Below are 15409 nucleotides of genomic sequence, written 5' to 3' on the forward strand. Positions count from 1 at the left end.
ACACACACTACCGGTCAAAAGTTTGGGGTCACTTAGAAATTTAAAATTGAAATCCATTATAGACAGAATACCAGCTGAGATCAGCAGCATTGTTGTTGTTTTTTAACCAGGGCAGCAGTTTTCAGATTACATTATGGGCTTACATAATTGTAAAAGGGTTCTCCAATATTTTTGTAGTTAGTTTTTTTAAATGATATCAGATTAGTCAACAGAATGTGCCTTTGGAACATTGGAGGAATGGTTACTGATAATGGGCATTGTAGATATTGCATTAAAGATCAGCCAGATCAGCTGGTCTTTTGTCTATAATAGAGTGGTATAAAAATCTGTAAGTAAACCTAAATGTTTGACCAGTAGTGTATGTCTTAGTAACTTCTACAATTAAATACAACCATAACCTGCAGAGAACGCTGTGTGTTGTGAAGCAAATTGCTGTATTCTTGCTCTGACAGTGTTGTTTTTCCCCTTCCATCTCAAGCTCAAGTGGCACTGAGATATAGCATATCAACGGTCACAACAGCTGAGCATTGTTCCTCTGTTAGTGAGACCCAATTTCAAAGTTCATAGTTTTTCCTTAAATTATTGTATATTAAAAATAGAATGTTTCAAGTCAAAGTATAACTGGAATATGTCTCATGAGTTCATTTGTGTTTTAAATGTAAAAGAAATTAAATAGCACAAAAGGGTAAAAATAAATTAAAGATAACAGGAAATACCTTGCTGACCAGAAAGAAATTTAAGGACAAATTATTTGGAAAATTGCAATAGCAGGTGCCATAAGGCTGGCCTTTTAAATGTCTACATTTGCAATGGCACTAATAAATGATGTGCTTTTTGTGTGAGATTATGGATATAATATTTACTGAGGCGACTTGAATTATTTAGTATAATTCTGACATTAAAATAAGTATTTTATTTGTACTATTTAAAATAGAACCAGTTCCTTCTAAAAAAAGAAAATGTCCCAATGAGTTGACAAATCAGTTTACCACACATAGAGCCACAGTGAAAACCTTTTTGAATAAATCTTTTTGGGATGGGGCTACTTTACTGATTTTCTTTGTTGTCACATGTAGCAAAGCTACTTTGCAGTCATGCACTGCTATTCAGAGGAGCATAATACATCACTCAGAAACTGACATAATATCTGGTGGCTCAGTAACATCTGTGGGGGTAGAGACTTGGTGCCGGTCCAAAGCCCCATCCCAGGACTGGGAGCCACTCCAAGGCAGTAGGTGAGGAGAGCAAGGTCGTCCACGGACAACCACATGAGCCAGGCCCTGCTACCTGGCCCTCATATAGTCCACCGGCCAGAAAATAGACACTAAAGTGCAGATAAGCATGAGCATGCTGCCCCAGTAGTCTCTTATTGAATGACAGGGCTTTCCTAAAAGCCTCTAAATGCAGGATGTAGGTTTCAGCCTACTTGGAAACTAGGGCTGACGGGTGGAGGGAAATGCTAAACTATATCTATCAAAGAGAAGCAGATGGACATTTTAGTGTAGGATATTTTGATTTGTGCCTAGGGATGATACTGCTTACGAGGTACTTTAGACTGAACCAAAAGAAACAGCTTCATCTCTGGCACATGAAGAACAGTCAGTATGACTCTGACTCAGTGTCGCTTAAAGTGAGCATTTTTTATTGTTAAGGCTTTTTTTAGAGTATAGAGGCAAATGAAAATGTGCATGATATGCACTCCATAATATAGCTTATATTCCATATGTTGTTATTGACGACATGCTTATAAACTGACAAAAATACCAGATTGACGTATTTCTTTATATGTAAGGGATTACTTTCACCACTATGATCCACACGAATCAAATTCAAATCTATGCATCTCCCTTTAATTCCAACCTAACATATCTCAAAAACCTATCTATGATTGATCAAGAATGATTTTAAAGGCACAGTGCCAGTCCACAATTTTAATCCACCCCCATTTCTTTGGTTCTTCTTTCTTACCATTACTTTTCCATTATGGGCGAAGATCGGTATCAACACTAGATTTGTGCAGAACTATCACTAGTGCAATGTCAGATGGCGGTTCCTGAATGCATCTGGTTTTATTGCAGAAAAGGTCAGCATTTAGAGTGGGGGAATCACAGCTGGGGAGAAGGGGCATCCTTGGAAAGGAGTTAGAAGAAAAGGGAGAGGGTTATGTCCAGGTAAGGAGAAAGGGAACATGAGCAGACAAGAATCAGTCTTGGTAATAAAAAAAAGACAAACGGTCATCTGTGCCAACAGCAGATAAGGGTTTGACTACTGTTCTACGTAGGGACATCTTCACATAGTTGCGTTCATCATGAGCAAACTGGTGAAGTTGGTTACCATTCATCCTCAGCTTCTAGTCTCAGTGTAGGAGCTCTAATCCAATGTGATAAGCCAGTGCACAAGCAGTAAAGGATCCAATGTGGAGGCACCACTGCCTCCTCAGCCATGCAGAGCCTGGACCTCCCTCTGACTTCATGGAGGTGTCTGCGTGGATGCCAAACATCACAAGCCTCACACCCATTCTCTTTAACAGCCTTGGGTTTGGAAAAGAAAGATATGGCTCTGGATGGGCAAAAGAAATTGTGGTGGCTTGATGTTTTCAACTGACCAGGGATAAGCCAGAAAGGATATATGGCTGGATGGGCAATGAGATTGAGAAATGGGGGTCTCCATCTGACCGATGGCTTCAAAGAGATGAAATGTTGGTCCGCTGAGGCCCCAGATGAGGCTTAAGACATAAATGATTGGATACCAAGATGACCTATGGTATTAATGGTGTCCAAGAAACAGCTCACCATCCACTTTCCCGTCCCTTGGTTGCATTGTATACTTAAGAAAAGATGTTTAGCCCTTACTGGTGTTCAAGAAATTCTATCTTAAGACACAGGAATGTGAAACATGTTGAACCAAAGACTTAACAACCCTCCACCTCATCTAAAGACTTAAGCAGCACACTTATAAGGCCAAGCTCTTTTGCTTGCTGTGAAGATACTGATGACAGCCATAATGTGTCTGGTTGTCCCACAGGACACTTAGCTCTGGACTGTCCCAATCACAAGACTAATTGTATAATTAGGCCAGCTCCATTGGGGATGGGCACCTTTTGGCCCTTCCTAGACACTTGCCATGGTAAATGACAGTATATTTCACAAACTATCAAAGCTTATCCATCTTAGTGACACTAAACCTTGAGAGATGCCGATATTTTATTAACAGGACTGATCGTTTGCCCAAAATCTAAGAACATAAGATGCAACTCTTAAGGCGCATTTAACACATCATTATCAATGTCCAGTGCTGAATAAACTAATTTTCTTAGTTTTAATAGATTATTATAATTAATTACTTTATTTATTTATTTATTTTACATTTTATTAGCAGACATTTGAACATAATTGCTCTTTAGATTGTGAGAAGACCAGCCAGCAGATTGTGCATTCATCAGTTCAGAAGTGAATTGGTCCTGAGGAGAAATGCAACGGCCCCTCCCCTGTACAAACACGGAGAGTCCTTATTTCCCTACTACGGCCCCTCCTTAGATTTTCAGCATCACCATGCACATCATTATCATTGTCAAAAGTTGTGCGCGGAGTATGAACTCTCAGTGACGGGGGCTGTGACAGGCGCTGCCCGGGGGGAACCAGGAGGAGGGGGAGAGGGGGTGTCAGCGCAGGTGTCGGTGCTTCAATCCTGACCGGCCGTGGCGAGGTTAGGACACCTCTCCATCCAGGAGGGCCCCGTAGGTGCCCTCATTACGCAGGCCCATGTAGCATCGAGCGGCGTGCGCATGGAGAGGAGAGGTGCGACTTCTTACGCTCAAAGTCTACCTCTCCCACCTGGCCTCTGTCTGTCTGTCACAGCTCCTATAGAGAAGACTCCCAATATGAATTATAATAAGCATAATAACAACCTTGTGGTTGCAGGAACGCTGAAAGGGTATAGGTAATGGCGCATTACTAGAGCCAGTTAGGCAAGCATCACTTTTATAACGCCGATGGGATGTCATAGAAACAGAACAGTAAACTAAGTCATCACTTAAAAAGTTAGTTATTCCTGAGCTAATCCTCTTCTGAGCTGTTTTTTTTTTTTTTTTTTTAACTGTAACGCTCCAACAATCGAACATTTGCAATCATTGCTAAACTGTATGTCTCTTTGTCATATTGTATGATGCATGGCCGTAAAGTATGTTAGACGAATGAAGTTTCACAAAACTTCCCCGCTGCACACTGTGACCGAGATTCAAAGGGCAAGTGGTGCTTCATTAACCGTATCCCCATTTGCTTTAGACCCCCCCTGAGTCTCAGAGAGAGCGGATTAATGTCAATTACCTGTCATTTTGCAACACCTACAATATGTTATATCGGCTTTATGGAACCATGTCGCCTTTTTCCTCAGAAACTTTTTTCTAATTACGAATATATGACATTTCAAAAAGAACAGAATACAACTTTACATGACATCTGTAATTTATTTCATTTCTTGTATTTTAAGGGCTTTGTGTTGTTTTGTGATCTGCAGTGGAAATTTTAACTCGAAATGTTGTTTACCATAACTGTCATTTATCCCAGATGTTGCACTGAACACTTTTTATGTTTTTATGCGAGAGAGTGTTGGGGGGGGGGGGGGGGGTTAAAGTATGGATTGAAAGTTATGTCATAATTATTTTTTTAATCTGCCTAAACCATTTAAACAAACGATTAATTAGGCACACTGTAATTGAACAAAAATGAGTGTAATTGTTTCCTAAATCCCAATTAGCAGCCTGTTTGGATTACAACACGTTCTTCACTATTTAAAGATAATGAATTCACTTGGGACGATTTCTTGTTTCCATAAAGTAGGCCTACAATCTTCTCTGATACAAACTAATAACTGTCACCAGCTCAGCGGACGTGATTTCCCTTTAAAGACCTGAAAGAATGGACTGCTAAGCATGATGGCCGTACTAAACAAAAAGCCAGAGTACTGCACAAAGAAAACACCATCCAGCTCGAGGACCAATGAAGGGTTTCTTTCACTTTTCAATCACTCCTAGTCGTGCCTAGGATTAAGAGAGGGCTCTTGACTCTCTCCCTCTCTCTCTCTCTCTCTCTCACACACACACACACAAAACCAAGAGTGCTTGTCAGCAACTTGAGGGAAAAAGAAGAGAATAATACGTGAGTCCGGGGTTATCGTGTTTAATTGGATTAGATGGTGTCATGTGGAAGTCCGGAGCATGACAAACATGCGAGACGGCTGGGATATATACATCCTCGTCCCGCTTGTATCATGTTTAGGCCTAATGGAAGATAAAAATGAAGAAAAAAAAAAATATATATATATATATATACACACAGTATATTGTTTGCGATTTTGTTTAGATAGAAATTTCTGATAATTACCCCAAACCCTTCATATAAATAGTAACTGTCTTGTTGTCCCTCCACAAAAAGAAAGTGGAACACGCTGAGGCTGTGAGCTGTGGCACCAGAGAGGTTTGTATTGGTTGGTATTGTTGGGATTGTGTTGTTGGCTGTGTGCTGCGCTCATCTGTGCGTCAAGCAGCGGCAGCAATAACAAGGTGCGCGCAGCTGTGTGTGCAGGTGCGCGGCCTCCACCTGCTCAACGGCACACAGAGACAGATATGGAGAGAGAGAGAGAGAGAGAGGAGAGAGAGAGAGAGAGAGAGAGAGAGAGAGAGAGAGAGAGATGGAGAGGGGGACGGTGCAGATCAAAAGCTTGGTTTTCGATTGTGCAGAGACATGGGAAATTATCATCTATTTTATCAACCTTTGAATTCGCAAAAGACAGTTGGCATTACTTCTAACGAGGCACAAATACCTTGAAGAGGCACAGTATACATTTTATATTTTGGTTATGAACTTTAAATTGCCTGCATCAAAAGTTCTGAATGCCCCAACAAAGTCGTGGTGTTTCGCATCATTTTCTCTACAAACATCTATGAATCGACTAAAACAAATTGGGATGTTCAATACAGTGAAAGTGAAACGTTTATGGAAGATGCTCAGATATTGATACCGTCCAGGTAAACACGGTAGAACAAAGAGAGCAGTGCTGGGTCAGACGTGCATCAGTGCGTACTCATGTACCGGATATTTGCAGAAAAGAAAGTTACAATGTTTCCCAGTCGAATCCCCCGACAGGAGAGGTTGTTCCCAAGATTGTTTCATCACATTTCAAAAGGAGAAAAATAGGGAAGCCATCGCTTATTTGGCACTGGCTTAACGTTTTACTGCCTAAGTAGGTGCTCGAGGCAGGTGTGAGACCTGATCTCCGTTCATGTCTGTATGGCCACAGACCTCCGCAGACATGTTCATTTTATGAGGTGCTGTTACTTTGTTTTCTCCCTTAAACCGTCTGTGTCGGTCGCGTAAACTTTCTATTGGTCTGTCTTGTCTGGTGCGTTCCGGGACAACAAAGAAAAACAAAACAAACAAGACTCACTAGCAAGTGTATGTAGGTGTATAATAATGTAACGATTGCATTCAATTGAAGTACGTTCATTGTGACATAAACGCGTGTGTTTAACGCCACAAACTCCTTCACACATAGCCTACATCCATCCCCTTTGATTTAAGCTGTGCATCAGAAATAATTACATTCTGACATATATGACAGGTCTTTGTTTGTACTCTTACAGTAAAATGCAGAAGTGCTGCTGTCACCCACGTGATACAAAGTAGGAAATAAGAAACTCGCAGTGAAGTTTAAGTCGGACATTCAAGGGAACTTGAGAGAGTTGAGATATGACGACGGATGGCCTTTTGAGGTACAAAACGAAAAAAGTTGCAGGGACTTTTTTGTGGCTCTGTAACGAGTCTCATTTCCATGCCAGCCCCTCCACTCCCCACTCCCCCCCCCGACACCCTTCCTCACTCCTGGCAACAGCAGACAAAGCGCGGGCGGGTTTTAGTGGTCTCCGCCGGGGCCGCGCAGCCTTTGATCTGAGCCCGTTAAGGAGAAGGGAGTCTGGGGGGAGTCAGGCCAGGAGGAGGGCTGAGGAGGAAGGTAAAGTCACCTTATTTTTTTTATTTTTTTACCTCCCTTTAAAAAATTAAATCAGACTAGAATTTAACTACTTTTTTGTGGGACAACATCTAATTTGCTTGCAGGAGACATCACGTCTGAGGGTAAGACGTTGCCATGAAGCCGGTTTAATTTCGGTTACATTACTTTTCTTTACCAACTCCAGATGATATTAACCGGCCAGGTAAACACTCCCCGGGCAGCCTGGACTTTAACACGGATCTCTAAGAACTAAACTCAGCAAGAAACATAAAGAAGGCTTGAAACACTGAGGCCTGCGTGGTGGCTTAAATTACACAACCAGACGCCTCCCCGCCCGTCACCTTTAGGAGAGACCTATTGCAGGTGGGCTGCAACTATACAGCGCCATGCCATTTATACCTGTCTGATGTGTTAATTATTGACTAAGTTTGACCTACAGTGGTAAATAAAATCCCACGAATAGCCTGAAATCAATTGTAGCCTAGTTAAAATGTATTTTGTTTAGACAATTACTATTTATCTTCACATGAGGCCTATTGTGGGTGTGTTTGTGGTAGGCTACTGCATCAAAAAAGATGTATGTTTCAAATACAAGGTGGGGAAAAAAAGTTATGCATCTGTGATCCCGAATCCTGCCAGCCGGCCTGTCCCCTCGGACTGCCTTGCTGACGGGGACACTTTGACAAAAGGTCTGCTCAAATGAAGTTAGTAATGGTCCACATGTGCCTGACCACTCAGGCAGAACTGTGAATTTCATATCATGCAAACGCACTGGTAAAAAGAAAAGAAAAAAGAGGCTGGACAAGCGCCTGTCTTTGGTTGAGAAATAAAAGAGAGGGACTGCTTTTTCGAATATCGAACAAATATTCTGCGAACGTGCGTTTACATCCAGAATAAAGTAGCAGATAATACTGAATGAAAACCCTGAAAGCCTTGCATTATGTGATTGAAAATGACCAAAACAAGATCAACATAAGTAAAGGTTTTACGATTGTATTACCAAATGGTGCTTTTCAATTAATCGGCCTTTTATTTGCACTATTATTATATCATTTGTCTTAAATTGCCAGGGTGCAATCAGATCCATGCAGCTGTATTATTTGAAATTCTACAAACCGAGAATGCCTCTCTCAAAAGAAAGTAAACGAACTCATTTCTATTCTGATTTAAATCCGTTTCATTATCCTTATTATTATTATTATTATTATTATTGAAAGCAATAATTGATTATTAGAAACAACGTTTTGTCGTCTGCCTCAGGGCTGGGATATCCTGAAAATTATGAAGTGACTGTAATCGTTCTGTCACAATGTAAATTAAATATCGAAATAGAGTTAATTAGCTCAAACTAAATTTTTTATGTTGATCAGCTCTGCACTCGTTACATTTCAAGACATTTTTGCTAATAGGTTCACACTTCTCAAACTGTGCTGAAGCTACAATAACGAGATATTTTATTGCTTGGGAATAATCTTTTACTGCAATTACGTTGTCATATATTGTCATTAGAAGTCTATTAAAACATCAAGTCATTATTTGGGCATCCCCGGGCGGGGAATTAGAATAAAACCATCTTTGCCACACGGGTCCCATTTAGATTAATGGAAAAATATGTAAAACATTTCGTTTTAATTTTCCTCTGACAGTGTTTTGCATACATGCATTTTCTCCGCCTGCGATGTCCCTCATAATTTATGAAAGCAATCTCGACCAACACATTACCGGGCTATGAAATACTGCTCGCAGCCTAATTGATTCCCGTCACCATTTTTGTGAGGTTATAATCGTGTTAATTGTAATTTACTCTCTCAGGGAATACCAGAGAGATGTATTTAAATAAAACTGCGGAGCGGACTGTGAAGATTATATCAGTTCCACACATAATAGAAATGTCATGTAGCATTACACAGCGGACGCAGACAGGGATGCATCTGCAGTGATGTCACTACAATCTTTTTCTTCTTGTTGCTTTTTCATTCCAAAATGTTATTGAACTCCAAAGTTGATAAGGTCCAATGAAAGCTGAGCAAAATGAGCTCTATGAAGACTAAAAGGACATCCTTGGTTTTGTCTTCAGTCAGAGAGGGGGAGGGCTGAGAAAGTAAGTGGAGATATCACCTAAGAGCATTATGATTCTGTTTTGTTAGATTATAAACAGTCCACATTATTTCCTGATCCTCCAAAGAAGAGTTGCCCTTTTTCCCCGTCTCTGCATGATGCCCTGCGCTGCTTCCTCTGCTTAGAGATGCTCCTTCCTGTCTGTGGGGACACCTGTTGGTGCAGAGCAAAGCGGAAAAGCCAAGTTGTCCCATCACACTGGCCTCCTTCGCCACTGAAGTCACTGACGTCAGTTCAACTCCAAATGCTGCACATGTGTCTAATGACTTTCTGCAGCCTATTATGTTGTCCTACTGGCTCAATAAGGACAGTCAAAGCTGTTTCATTCAACATTTGAGTGGACAAAACTTTCAAAATTCCATCTTAAAGCTGAAAATGTTTTAATTAATCTGAAGAAAACACCCAAATATACACTGACAACCTTCTTTAATTTGAACATTTATTGATAATAATTAGCATCACCTTTTAAATCAAGTTGTCAAACAGCTCTTTATTTGTACATTTGTTTCGAGAATTTTGACTGCACTTTATTTCAGATGGGATTAGAACACAATTTAGCTACAACAAATGACAAATGAATGAACGTTAAAAATATCGATGTTAAAGTGTTTCAAAGTTTGATCAAAATCCTTTGCATAACCCGTTTATGACATACACAATGACATGACCCCAAAATAAGATACAATATGATTTAAGCAATTAGAAGTAGAACTACTTATGCAAACGTAGTTCTACAGGCTACTCACAATCTACACATTCTATAACTGACAAGTCAGAGAAACACCTCTTTTATATATCATACTGAGTATCAAGTTGGAGATGCAGCTTGTCCGACATCTATTTTTAAAGACCCGTAGAGCCTCGCAAAAATGGATCCAACCAAATAATGTTTCTCTATTCTTTCAATAAATTAATATATAATATTGGTTCTGTCCACCAATCTCAGGGTACAATGATAGATTGGGTGAAAACAAACAAGCAAGCTGAATGTGAATTTCTGACAGAAAAAGTGAACCAGAGGTGAGGGTAATATGTGGCCAAATGCCAAAGAGACAGCTTACTGTTCGGGTCTTTGGCTGGGCGCAGGAGTGGTTTCAATCTTTTTTGTCTGGCCTGGCACAGACCACAATCATGCCCCAGGGGCATAATAGATCATACAGTACAAAGAGAGAGAGAGGAGAGAGGAGAGGGAAGGGAGAGGGGAGAAGGAGGAGAGAGAGAGAGAGGAGAGAGAGAAAGAAAGAGGCGGAGAGAGGAGAGAGAGGGGGAGAGAGAGGGGGAGAGAGGGAGAGAGGAGAGAGAGAGAGATGGTGGATGAGGTGGGGTAGGGGAGGTATGGTGCCTTTCATTACCATGGTCACCAATGGCACTATTAACCATTCAACACCCCCCAATTTTCCTCCCATCCACAGTCAGAGAGACAAAGCCTCGGTCCTGGTCGGCTGGGGCAACATGGCCACTAATCTGTTTCACTCGAAAATCACACCCACTTCACGTTTTGGAAATCAGCTTCACAACGCGTCCCCCAGAAAACCCCTTGGGACTTTTTTTCTTGGGCAGCTGACAAACGACTTTACTGAAATTGTTTAAAGAGTTTATTTTATTAAGTGGGAAATGGGGTTTTTTTTTTTTTTTTTTGAAGGGTTTGAAAAAAAAAAAAAACCCCAAAAAAACCCCGTGAAAACTAATCTGGAAACCAAAAAGCTGAAAATGCCAAGGGTTTTTCTTTTGGTTAAGTGGTGTCGGGAAAGGGTTTCTGCCGCAGCAGTGAAGTATGTTTGCCGTGTTTTGGGGCAGGGGGTGCTGACACCAAAAGCCCCTTTTCCCAAAGGGCCAAAAGGCCAAAGGGGGCCAAAGGGCGAGCTGCCTGTCTTTTCTAAGGAGCCCACAAAACAAAAAAGCAAATCGCAAACGTTTACCCCAAAATTCCCCTTTTGGGGGGGTTTTTTTTTTGCAGGAAAGACTTTTAGTTTGGGGTTCCCCCCGGCCCTGGGCCGGGGGGAGGCCTTTACCCGGAAAAAACGGGGGGCCCAATTTAATTGATCCCAAAAAAGTGGGGTTGTTGGTTTTTTTACCCTTTCGCCAAACTGGGTGGACCGTGAAGATGGGAGAGGATTTCCCTAAAGGCCTAGGAGAGTGGGGCCCCCCCAATTGGGGGACAAACACTGGGAAGACATGTTTGGCCCCAAAACCCCTGCATGTGGGCCAAAAAAGTTCCCCCACGAGCAAAAACAGGCGTCAACACTCGGGGAGGGCAGGGTATTTTGCGGGCTAATCGTATGTGCAGATCTTTTATTGTCAAAATCATCCTAAACAAAACTGGACCATCGCAGCAAAAGACCCTTTTCTGCAAATGCCCAACCAAAAAAAAATCATTTAATCAAAATATTTAAACCAAAATTTTTAGAAAAATTAAATTAAAAATACCAACTTCCCACCACCCCTAATTTTCAGAAACATAGTTTATGAGGGTTGAAAAAGCTATTTTTTTAAAGAAAACCTGAAAAAAGTTCCAGGTTTCCCCCTCTTCTGTAGGTTTGAGATTTGCGGGGTTTCCCCCCGGTTTTTTCCACCCCCGGGGGGTTATTTTTCGGGGACCACGACGGAAAAAATTATGATGTTCGGGCATGCTTTACCCAGGGCCTGTTTAATCTTTCTGCCGCGGAAGTTGAACGCCCCTTAACCGGGTTTCAATAAGGGCAAAGAGCAGAAAAAGAAAAATTAGACCAGACGTTGGGAGGGAAATGCACTTCTCAGGTGGAAAGCTTTTTAAAAATGCAGGGGTGTAAAATTATGTACAAAAAAACAAAATGCCAATTTTTTTTGGGTTGGGGGGGAAATTTCAAATAAATAGTGGAGGGGGGAGAATTTTCAAGAAACCCGGGCGTGGAAAAAAAAACACAAACCACACCCCCACCAAAACACACCCCAAAAACCAAACGGGGGAGAGAGCGAGAGAGAGGAGGGGGGGAGAGGAGGAATATGAAACCCCCGGGGGGATGTTAGTAGGAGAGCCCGGCCAGGGCGGGGGAGGTGTGGGCAGATTTTGGGATTACTTTTAGAGAAAAGCCCCCAGAGTTTAAAACACAGGATCCCAAACCCCATCACCAAAATTTGGAAAAATAATATTGTACATTTTAATTTGGGGGCCCCAAACCCCCCCGTCCTTCGTCCTGGGAGCAACCCAAAAAGGGGACTATTCTTGGAACTACAGAGGGGGTGTGAGAGGGGAACCCAAAAGGAAAGTCAGGTCTCAGAGGAAAGGGAAAAGACTCCCGGGCATTCCCCAACACGCACAATATTGTGAAAGGGTGGAGAAACCCCAATTTAGAAAAATTTTTCCTTTTTAAAATACCCTATTTATCCCCTCTTCTAAATGTTTTAAGGATTTTTAGAAGGGTTTGGAAAAGGTTTTGGTTTCCTTTTAACTGATTTTGGGAAAAAGCTTTTTTCTGTTAAGAATTAAAAGGAATTTGGTGGCGGGGCTTTTTAAAAAGCTGCGGGCCCCGGAAAGGTCTCTCTAAACTGCATTTTTTTGGGATTTTAAACCGTACTGGTTTAATGACAAAAAGTTGAATTAATCTAATTTAAAAGGGTTTGAAGACTAAAACCAAAAAATTTTCGGGTTTTAGGAACCAAAAAAAAACCCAAAGCAAACCCAAATTTTAAAAAGAAACTTTAAGAGAGTTTTCAAGTGCTTTTTTAATTATCTGTTTAAATTTTCAGGTTTTTAATGCCCTTTTAACAAATTTTACAAATCCTTTTTAAATCCCCCATTTTTAGGTTTCATTATGAATTGTCTCAGTATGGCCAAGGTTTCCATTTGTAGAAAAAAACTCCTTTTCCCTTAAAGAGGATTTTTACTGTAAAAAAAGTGATTTTCCTTTTGGCCCGGGATTTTTAACGGTTTTTTCCCTCCTTTTTAGGTGTTCAAAAGGCAGATGAGCTCTTTTGGCCCCCTGGGGCCCTCCTTGGGCCCGGGGGGAACTCTTCCCGCACAGTTTGGAAAATTTCCCTGGGTGGATAACCCCGGGTTACCTACGCCCCACCAAACACACATATTCAAACACACACACAGAGAAAGAAAGTAAAATATTCTGATGCTAACAGCAGGCTTGCTGTGGATTCAAATAAAATTAAATACAAGAGCCATTTATGCTAAAAAAAAAACAATGTTTTTACTTGTTGGCACAGAGCTGTCCAAAAAAAACGTTTGTGCAAAAAAAAATTTTTTTTTTAATGGAAACTGCTAAGCAAACAGCTGTTTGGATAAAAACATAAATCTGAATATTGGGGAGGGAGGGAGCTTTGGGATGTTCCCGTGGGGGAGGGGGGGAACACCAAAAAGAGAGGCAAAAGAGATAGGGAGAAACATGGAAACAAAAAGACCAAATGGGGTTTTTGTTCAGTATGGCACTTAGTTTGGGGTCCCCCGGGCCAGCACCGGACCAGAAGACGCGGGGAACCCTGAAGGACATTTAAGGGGCTCCCTTCGGTTGCGGCCCTGCTTAAAATTCCCCGAAAAAATTTAAAAGACTTTTTTAGGGACCCTAAAGGGAAATTGTCCAAAAAACAGAAGAAAGAGGATGATTGAAAAAAACCGAACAGCCTAAGTAGAATTCAGCAAGGGGAAACATTTTAAAAATTGCCCAAGGGGAAAACCCCAAAAAAAACAAGACAATACATGTAAACAAAGTATTTATTTATAACAAAGTTCAACTAATGGTTTTTTTGGGAACCCTTACTAAAAATATTCTGTGCGTAAAAATTTAAGAGGGCATTTTACCCTTTCTTCTGTGCAATTTCTATTGAAAAAGGCCTTTCAGGGGGTTCCCTACCCTTTCCCGAAATTTTAAAATTATCCAAATTTAAGCCCAGCCCCAACATGGAGTTAAGGTCCCGTTGACAAATCCCCCGCCCCCCCGCTCCACTCCTTAACAGGGAAATGGGGGCTAACCCCAACCCGACATAATCCCGTGTTTACATTTTTAGATCAAACTTGTGTGATTTAAAGGGTTAAGGGTTTTGAAAAAGTCTGGTGGAAAAACCGACAGCTCAGCGGGAGCACAGGAGGGAAAGGAAACCCTTTTGGGGTTTGCGCTGTCGGACCCAAAAAACCTTCAAGGTTGGGCCCCGCAGGGGGGTGCCCCCCGGGGCGAAAACATTTGCCCGAAGAGAGGAAGAGAGCGAAAAGGGGGAAGGAGGAGAGGACAGGAGAGGGAGGGGGGAAAAGGGGGGGAGAAGACCCCCCTGGGTTTTATCCAGTTTCACTCACCCAATTAATCCAAAAAAACACACAGGCATACACAAAAAACACTTTTAGTTAAAAAACTTTAACAATTCCGGTGGCTATTAATAGATAAAAATTTAAAAATAGGGGCATACAAAAAAAAAGACCCTTTTGGGACTTTAGTGAATTCAGAAGGGTGTTTTTTTATGGAAGAAAAGAGCGTAACTAAATTTTTTTGTGGGGCTTCTGGACTAACAGCGGGGGACCCCCGGGGCCCCGCCCGGGGGATCTTTTTTTTGTGTGTGTGTGTGTGGTTGGGGGTGTGTTGGGGGTGTTTGTGGGGTGTTTTGGGGGTGTGTGTTGTTGTTGAATTTTTATGAAGATTGAGGGCCCAAAATAGTCTGTTTCCCCTCCCTGCCCCCTGGTTTTTTGGGCTAAAGACAGGAGGATGTTTTTCCCCCCGAAAATTGGCCCCCGCTTAAAGGGGAAAGGGTGGTTGTGTTGGGGGTGGGGTGTGTGTGTGTGGGGGTGTGGGGGTGTGGGTTTGTGGGTGTGTGTGTGTGCGCCGCCGCCGGGGTGCAAAAACCAGAGAATGACGGGCCCAAAGGAAAAAAAAAAGGAAAAAGGGGGACTCAGGTTTCCCCCCCGTTAAAACCATTTGGTTTTTTAAAAACCTCATTCGTACCCCACAATTTCCAAAACCTGCCCCGGGGGTTGGAATCCCTTGGGGGATTGGAATTTTGCAAAGGGCGTCGGGAAAAGATGGGGGAGAGTCCCGTGGATGGGAGTGAAAGCAGTCCCTGACAAAAAAGAGTATTTTTTGGGGAAAATTTTTTCCTTTTTTTGGAGGAAACCCTTCTTTAAGGACCCCCTGAGAACACGAAGGTCTGCCCCAAAAACAAGGGGGGTTATAAAGAAAAGAGCCGCACCCAAATTTAATCCCCAAAATGAAGGAAATTTGTTACCCCAAAAAGATTTTGATAGGGAGAAAAGCCCTTGGCCCGTCTTGGACCGTAAGAAGAACACCAGGAAAATTTTTGTTTCACCCTTAGT

General features: G+C 41.8%; 1 long non-coding RNA gene across 1 annotated transcript; it reads left to right on the forward strand.

The window, feature by feature from the left end:
- The first annotated feature begins 6812 nt into the window (after positions 1 to 6812).
- LOC116698326 (uncharacterized) lies at positions 6813 to 7374 on the forward strand. The gene is made up of 2 exons (XR_004334184.1): positions 6813 to 7008; positions 7193 to 7374. It is a non-coding gene; the product is annotated as an uncharacterized LOC116698326 (long non-coding RNA).
- Positions 7375 to 15409: the final 8035 nt, after the last annotated feature.

Source organism: Etheostoma spectabile, chromosome 11 (assembly GCF_008692095.1).
Source record: "Etheostoma spectabile isolate EspeVRDwgs_2016 chromosome 11, UIUC_Espe_1.0, whole genome shotgun sequence".
In the NCBI taxonomy this organism is placed as follows: Eukaryota; Metazoa; Chordata; class Actinopteri; order Perciformes; family Percidae; genus Etheostoma; species Etheostoma spectabile.